An 8,813-nucleotide genomic window follows, 5' to 3' on the forward strand; every position below is an offset into this window, starting at 1 on the left:
TCTCTTGTTTCTGGGTTCCTCCAATCAACTGACATAATCTCCAACAGCAAGATGCCCCTGCCCCCTCTATTCCCATCCCTACCGCAGTTGAATAAGCACCCCTGCTCTGGTCCAAGTCACACCTCACACTTGGCTCTGTATCCCAGCCTCCCTTCACCTTCTCAAGGACCTCGGGCGTGCAGCTATTATTTCCTCTCATCCTCAATCACTCACAAGTCTCTCCCTTCCCCCCTACAACCCGCCTCCTGCTGCTTCATCCCCACGCCCATGCTTTTGACCTCCTCCCTATTAACTACTCCCCATGGATACTCCCAGCCACCAGGTCACCTGAGCCAATGATGCCCATCTTTGCATTTCAGCCCCTCAGCAGCCTTCCACTGAGAGGGATGGTTTCCCCGGTTCAAGGCCTTCTTCCTCTCGACCTTGAAATTCCATGTGGACCTGACTTCTCTGTGCAACACTGGAGCCTCCTTCTCTGTCAACCTCATCATCTTCTGTCCCTTGTTCTGACCTTTAAATGCCCAAGAACTGCAGGATTCTGTCTGGGCCTCTGCATAGCTCTAGGTCTACTTTCTTGCATGAATCCCCTTCTGGTTCATCACTTTAAACATCAACTATTGATGGACTCCTTTCAAATTGGCACCTTCAATATGGACTTCTCTTTTCTAGGAGCTCTGGACTCCACTATTCCACTAACTACTGGGCCTCTCTGCTTAAACGTATAATAAATGAATACAACACCCGCAAGCAGGGTCAAACTCGTTCTGGTTTTTTGTTTAATTTGCTTCCTTAAAACGGTTTCTTTCCCTTGTCTATAGATGCAGCACCATGCCTGGTTACTCAGGTTAGAATCGACAAATTGTTGGTCCTAATTCTCCAGGACACCCCTACACCGTCCACTTCTCTTGACCTGGACTGCTGGAGTCTCCCCACAGCCAGCCTCGCCCACTGGAATCCAGGGAACCTAGGGGGCATCTCAGTGCCCTTCTCAAGAGCCGGCTCCCGCCACGACTCCCGCCCCAGGATGGCACCTCCTTTGGATTCCTGGGCTTTGGGCACTGGGCCTGCTCTGAACCCTGGAACACCCAGGATCTTCCCTGGTCTTGGCCATAGCGGTTCTCCTTCAGTGCCCCATTCACAGGCATACTGTCTTCTCTTCCTTCCGGTCACACCAGGTGTCGCCCCACCCCACCCCCACCCCCACCCCTTGCTTCACCCAACTCTCTCCTGGCACTTCTTCGTCCAACTTCCTCCTTGGTTTCACGGTGCTTCTAACCAGTGAAACCAGCTTGGTGATCTCTCAGCTGGTTTGTGGTTCTCGCGAGAATATGAACTGTGAGAGCCAGAAAATGCCTCTGACTGATGTGTTCTCATTGCACTGGTTCCCTGGGGTAGCAAGTGGCTTGACAGAGGACCCCAAAGGCTCTTTTGTTGAACTTGCTATGCCTTGGCCTCTACCACCAGCTGGGTTTGATAAGAAGAAAGTGTCTAACACCCTAACTCCATGTGCAAATGGCGGGGCCTCGGAAAGTATGTCAGAGGGGTCCTGTGCAAGCAATTTCCTAAAGAGGTGTTTTTCATTTTGAGAGTCAGGAGGTTTTGAGAGAGAGAGGAAGTGTCTACTTCGTTTGATCTGCAATTTAGCTGAGTGTTTTCTAAAATACGTCTCACAAGGCAACCTCTCCGCAGAAGCCCTGCCAAAACCAAGTGGGGACAACGCTCTGGGGCAAACTAATAGGTAGGGAGAGGATGCTCTCTACCAGCCTCCCTATGCAGAGGCTGCATCTTGACTGTGTAGGTAGCTGAGACGAGGCTGTTGGTTGTTCATAGCCATCCGCCAGCCCCAACTAGCCCAGAACCAAACACTGCCTGGTCTTGCCGTGCCGTCGTCCTAGTCACTGGTCGCCTTGAGTCCATTGCTATGGTCACTGTGCTTGGGGACCGCCTTCCAACTCAGGAGGCTCATCTCCCGGCGCTCTGGCAGCCAGCATTCCATTGTCACCCATTGCGTTTTCACTGGCAAGTAAAACACTGGCCCCCCCTTCCTGAACTGGCTTCCTTTGGAAGCTCTGCTGGAGCGTGGCCTCCTGGGTGACCCTGCCGGCATTTGAGATGCTCAAAACCTAGTTTCCAGCCTCAGAGCAACCTGCAAGTCACCACGGTCTCACAAACAGACAGATGGGTGGAAGAGAAGAGGTCGAGCTGCCCTTTCAACTTGATGTTGCCCCAAAGTTGACCTGAAACCTCACAGCAAAGACACTCTCCAACCTCCGGACCCCCACGCTGCCCACCACACGTGTGATTGGGTTTTAATCTCAGACCAGGCTGGGTTGCATAGTGGTTACATGTTGGGCTGTGATCCGCAAGGTTGGCAGTTCGAAACCACCAGCAGTTCTGAGGGAGAAAGACTGGGCTTTCTACTCCCATAAAGTTACAGTCTCGGGAACCCACAGGGGTCCCTATGAGTCAGCACAGACTCTACGGCACTGAGTGAGACAGGCGGTCCCTCAGCAAAGTATCTTTCCTCGGGACTTATTCCTTAGCTGTCTTCTCGGGACCAAGCCCACTCTCCAGGATAACACGATCTCCTTCCAAACTATTACCATCGAGTCGATTCTGCCTCATGGTGGCCCAACCTGGTGTAGAGTAGAAGTGAGCTCCATGGGCTTTCATGGTGTGCACATGTGTGCGTGCATGTGAGTGTTAAATCTGTACAAAGCAGATCGCCAGCTCTTTCTGCCATGGTGCCCTGAAGTAGATTTGAACGACCAACTCCAGTAGGATTCGTAGTCAAGCACAAACCATTTGTGCCACCCAGGGGCCTCTTCTGGAACAAAGTGGGATATCAATAACTACATACGAACATCGAATGGGACCATGCCACTTGTCAAGAGAAAGCCTTTAACTCACAACCTCTTTGACCTTGGGACTTCCCATGGCAACCATGCTCCTGTTTACTGAAATCCTGCTCTTCTTCCCAGCCCCTTGGTCTACAACACTGGCTCCTGCTCCATCCCCACTGCCAACCCTGGAGCTGCCCCCAACTCTGACCCCAGCACCTGCCCTAGGCAATGGCCTTCCACCCTGCCGCCACCCCCACTCCATACCCAATGTCCGCCCTGAGCTGCTCCCCACCACCCTGACAGTACAAACCCACCAGGCTGTCCCCACCTCAGTCCTTGCACAGCTGTCTCTGTCTGCTTGCTGTGAGCCCCCCAACCCCGTTCCCTCCTCCAGCTCACGAATCAGCTTGTCTGCTCCAGCACAAGGCCAGCAGACGCACTCAACTCCAGGGCCCTGGCACCTGGCACAAAGCAGGTGCTCAACGAATATTTGTTGAGCTGAACCAAACTCTTTCAGGCAAAGACAAAAACGGAAAGACTGGGGATTTTCCCAGCCTGTCACATCGAATTGTGCGCCAAATAAAACCTGCTCCTGGACGGTCTGTTTGCTCAGATGGCGAGTCTGCCGGGCTTCACGGTGCCAGCAACCTCATGAAGCTCTGACCTGAAAATAAATTGGGAAAGAGGGGGAAAAGAAGGAGGAGGAGGAGGAAGAGCGAGAGAGAAAATGGTCTGCTCCTTCGGAGGCCACTGTCTCGGCAAGGCCACTCCAGTCGCTAGAACAAGCAAAAGGAAGCCCGACGTGACTCTCCAATCAGTCTGCTCGGCTGGCAGCACTGGCTGCGCTCCTGGGACAGCGGGACCCAGTTCCGGAGCCATCTCAAGGCAGAAGGCTGGCCCTGGGCTATAAAAGAGGCCGCACAGCTTTGTGCGATCTGGAAAGAGTGCAGGATGCTCTGATGGAGCGTGAAGTCAAGGGGCAAGAGAAGGAGTGGCCCAGTCAATTCCAATGAAGCGCGTGACCCACAAATACCCCTGGGTCCCTCCACGGCTCCGTCTGCCTAAAGACGTGCTCACAGGAAAAGGGGAACCGACCCGGAGGGACCCCTCCAATGGGAAGGGGATGTGCCTGCGTTAGTGTCTCCAGAGCACTGCTGGTCAGGGACGGAAGTGTGCTCCCCCGGTCTGTGTATTGTACATCCTCACCACTATGTGGGACACTGCGTGGGGCACAGGGCCACACAGAGCTCTTTCGCGTGTGGAAAAGCAAGGGTGTCACTTTGAGGACCAGGGTGGGTCTTACACGCGTGGGCAAGTTGGACACTGAAGAAGGAAGACCGAAGAAGAATCGTGCGTTTGAATGCGTGTGCTAGCAAAGAACACGGAAGGGACCATGGACGGCCAAAGGAACCCAGAGGACACCCAGCATGCTCGCTGGAGGCAAGGATGGGGAGACGTCATCTCATGTGCTTTGGACGCGTCTTCAGGAGAGGCTGGTGCCCGGAGAAGGGCATCGTGCTTGGTAAAGTAGAGGGGCAGCAAAAATAAGGAAGACCTTCAACAAGATGGTTTGTCCCAGGGGCTGCGCCATCGGGCTCAAACCTACCCACGGTGAGGATGGCGCAGGGCCGGGGGCTGTTTCGTTCTGCTGTGCGCCGGGCTGCTCGGACATGAACAGACTCAAGGGCATCTAACAGCAGCAACACAGCCGTGACTACCACCCCGCTGGGGACGGGCTGCCGCTGTTCTGTGTGTCAGCGTCAGGGGTCGAGTCAGATTCTTCTCGGACATAAAAGATTTTCAGCAAGAAAGCTAGGAAGCATCAAAGGAGAAAGAGGGGCCATGCCATAGGGCATCGCCTAAAAGCCCAGGAATAAGGACCATCTCCCAGAGCCAACAGACAGAGAACCTGTCCCTAAAGCCAGCACCCTGCATCTGTACTGTTAGCCTTTCTGCAAGGGAGAAAACCCATTTCTGTTTGTTCACGTCATTCCCTGGTGGTATTTCTGTGCTGGAGACACTAGAACTAGGGCAGCATGTGGTACCAAGAGGTGGGGGTGAGACTCGAAGACTTAAAAGGTGACCGCCGTGTCGAAGTTGGAGATCAGCAGGACTGCTGGAAGGAGCCCAAGAAGCAGAGCATCCTCTGTCTCAAAGGGCAGGCCTACAGCCTCTGGGGTTTCAAAGGGCCTGCTTTGGTTCAAGGGTCTACTACATTTGACCGCACTCAGTTCTCCACCAGCTCAGTTCCAGAGTGTGAGTTTGCCATGCAGTTTGGCCAAGCTAAGGAGGTGGGGTCTCCACGTCTAAGGAGCAGAATCATGAGGCCTGTTGGACCCAAGGATGGAGTAGCCCAAAGTCAAAGAAGCAGAGCTGCTGCTCCAGTGGGCCTAGAGGGTGAAGTTGAAGCCCAGGGCTGAGAGGCCTCAACCCAGAGTGCAGAGAGCATGAACACTCAGATTCAAGGCCAGGGCCGTTGCTTATATGGTCTCAAAGAACAGGGACTTGTTTTCAAACCCTGAGAGCTAATGTAAAATGCCCTGCTAGGTCTGGGACTTGCTTGGTGCCTAGGGCTGTCCAAGTCTTGTGACCAAGGTAAATGATGCACATGAACCGTACACAAAACACATCAATGGTGCCCCCCAGACTGACCTTGAGGCAGTAGTAGTTGCTATGCAGCTGAGAGTGAGTGACTTAGATTCAAAGCCTGGTCCTTCCGTTGATGAGCTGCCTCCTTGGGGTCCAGCTGGCTCTGTGCTAAAAGACTGTGGTAGCAGTGTCGGCTACTGGTCCTTTGGGTGAACATTGGATCTGACCAACTCTTTAAAGCATTAAGCCTAATTGCCGAGCACACAAAAAAGGCTAGCTAAATGACATGAATCACATTCTACTCTCCATCTTTCCTCCACAGACATGATGACCCCAATCGATCTGAGTCCCTCAAGGGGAAAGATTGGGAAAAGGGAGAAGCAAAGCACTCCAATGGGAAACAGAAACCAAGCTGTTTGAATGGCCTTCTCCCTGCCCCTCCTCAGCCTCAGCCCCACAAATGTGGAAGTCCTAGCCCCTATACCTGTAAGTAGAACCCTGTTTGGAAATGGGAGTTTCCTTGGGTGATGTGAAAGAGCTCATATGGAGAGGGTGGGTCCTAAACCTAATCCCTTCTGAGTGCTATCTCATAGACAGAGCAGAACAGACAGAGAGACACCCACTGCGGGAAAGGCAGACACCGCGTGAGGACCAGTCCATAAGCCAAGGGAGGCCAACCAACTATCCACGAGGAGGGGCCTCCCCTAAAGCCAAAGCCCTGGTTTGGACACCTGGCTTCCACCACTGTGAGGCAATACATGTGTTCTTTTGAGCTGAGAACTTGTGTTATGGCAACCCTAGGAAGCGAAGCTGCAGGAGATGAGGACTGTGGTGACATCCTGACATTTCGGAACTGCCTCTGACTTCCCCTGGTCCTGCCATCTGCTTAGCAAACAACCGAGAGATGAGTTTTCGTGAGTTTTCAAGGTCAGTACAGCCGCAGGGAGCTGGATGGCGCCTTCCTCCCACCGCTGCAAGGAGAGACAGAAAGGCCTGGGGGCCGGACAAGTGGTGGCAGCCTGAGGCTAGAGAGGAAAGTGGCCCGAGATCCTAGGGTGACGCAGGAGTGGGTGGATCGGGCAAGAGTCCGGTACCCAGCAATGACCCTCAGGGTCCAATCTTCAGACACCTACAAAACAATGCTCTTTAAAAAAATAACCAAAATCTAACTAAATAAATAAATAGAAAACCAAATCCACTGCTATCAAATGGAGTCCTACTCATATATCCCTATACAGGACTTCCAAAACAATAACTTTTTTTCATAAATCATTTTACTGGGGCTCTTCCTGCTCTTATAACACTCCATACATCAATGGTATCAAGCACATTTGCACATAGGTTGCCATCATCATTTTCAAAACATTTTCTTGCTACTTGAGCCCTTGGTATCAGCTCTTCTTTTTTCCCTCACCACCCCCCCCCCACCCTCCCAACCTCGTGAACCCTTTATAAATTATTATTATTTCTAGATTTTACACCATCCACTATCTCCTTTCACCCATGTTTCTGTTGTTCACCCCCCCGGGGGGAAGGGGGTTATATGTCGATCATTGCAATTGGTTCCCCATTTATCTCTCTTCTTCTCCCACCTTCCCCCTACCCTCATGGTATTGCTACTCCAATTATTGTTCCTGAGGGGTTTATCTGTCCTGGATTCCATGTGTCAAGAGCTCTTATCTGTACCAGTGCACATGCTCCGGTCTAGCTGGATTTGTAAGGTAGATCTGGGGTCCTGATAGTGGGGAGCATTAAAGAACTAGAGGAATGTTGTGTGCCTCATCAGTGCTATACTGCAAACTGGCTGGCTCCTCCCTTTCTAGTGACCCTTCTGTGAGGGATGTCCAATTGCCTACAGATGGACTGTGGGTCTCCACTCCTACTTCCCTCGTTCGCATTGATATGATTGTTTGTTTGGGGTCTTCTGATGCCTGATTCCGTTGATACCTCATAAACATACAGCTGGTGTGCTTCTTTCTTGTGGGCTTTGTTGCTTCCCTGCTTGATAGCCACTTGTTTGACTTCAAGCCTTTACAGCCCCAGACACTATATCATCCATCAGCCGGGCACCATCAGCTTTCTTCACCACGTTTGCTATGTACCCATTTGACTTCAGCGATCGTACAGGAAGGTGAGCATCCCAGAATAGCAGGTTATTAGAACAAGGTGTGCCAAGACTATAAACCTTTACGGGAGAAGACAGACTTCTCTTTCTCCTGAGAAGCAGCTGGGCAGTCCAATATCTAACCCACAGTGCCACCAGAACTCCGAGAGACCCCACATCCCAAACCAAACTCACCGCCATCAAGTGGACACCAATTCATTGTGACCCTAGAGGGCAGGGTAGAAATGCCCCTGGGAGTTTCTGAGACTGTAACTCTTAGAAAGCCCTGTCCTTCTCCCACAGAGCGACTGTTGGTTTCAAACTGCTGACCTTGCAGATCGCAGCCCACCTCATAATCACTACCCCACCCGGGCTCCTCAGAGACCACATAGAGGACCCCAAAATGTGTGACTTCTTAGCCACGTCTACAGATGTCTCACCAGAGCAAGGAAGAATCTGACCTAAAGAGCCTACAGGGTGGCCAAAGGCCATACAACAGGAAAACCAGAGGGGGTGGGTGTTGGCATGTGCATGCTCGGGAGTATGCACAGGTGACTGTGCATGCAGGTATATGTGAACCTGTGTGTGTGTGCGTGTGCAGGTATGTGCACCTGCACATGCATTTAAGGCATTCTCCGGACCAGCTTTAACCGCTGGGAAGTATCTGATTCTCGGAGGTAGTCTTCCTTCCTCTGTGGGGCAGAGCACTCTAGACCATGCTAGTTTAAGGAGAGGAGGTGTGATGCAGTGAATCATGTCCCCCCAAAACTGTGTTGAAGTCCTAACACCTGGTAGCTGGAAACAGGGTGTTTGAAGGTCCAGGTGTGATGATCCTGCAGTGGGTAGCCTTACCCGTCCTTATCAAAGAGGAGGGGAGACCGAGAGAGGGAGACAGGAGCAGAAGGCCATGTACTACAGACGCAGATACAAGCCAGGAGTGCTGGGAGCCAGGAGCATCGAGGAGAAAGGCACGGCCCAACTCCTCTCCCAGAGCCCTCCGAGGGGATCAGCAGGCCAGGCCACCAACTTGAGACTCTGGCCCCCAGCACTGAGACAACCACCACTGTACTCCTTTAAAGCTACCCGCTCGGTGACATTTTGTTACAGCAGTCCCAGGAGACAAGCAGGAATTTCAATAAACTGTTGGGCTGCTAACTACAAGGTCAGTCGTTCGAAACCACCAGCCGCTCCACTCAGGAGAAAGATGGGGCTTTCTACTCCTGAAGAGAGTTACAGTCTCAGAAACAGTGGTTTGCCCTACAGGGTTGCTCTGAGCC

The 8,813-nt window shown here is 52.3% G+C and overlaps 1 protein-coding gene across 1 annotated transcript in view; it reads right to left on the minus strand.

Annotated features, from left to right (window-relative positions):
- Nucleotides 1–8,813, minus strand: part of CAMTA1 (calmodulin binding transcription activator 1) — a 1,095,522-nt gene that overhangs the window by 774,116 nt on the left and 312,593 nt on the right. The window lies entirely within an intron of this gene.

This window comes from Echinops telfairi, unplaced genomic scaffold (assembly GCF_000313985.2).
Source record: "Echinops telfairi isolate 266 unplaced genomic scaffold, ASM31398v2 ScPeMD7_7457;HRSCAF=8495, whole genome shotgun sequence".
NCBI lineage: Eukaryota > Metazoa > Chordata > Mammalia > Afrosoricida > Tenrecidae > Echinops > Echinops telfairi.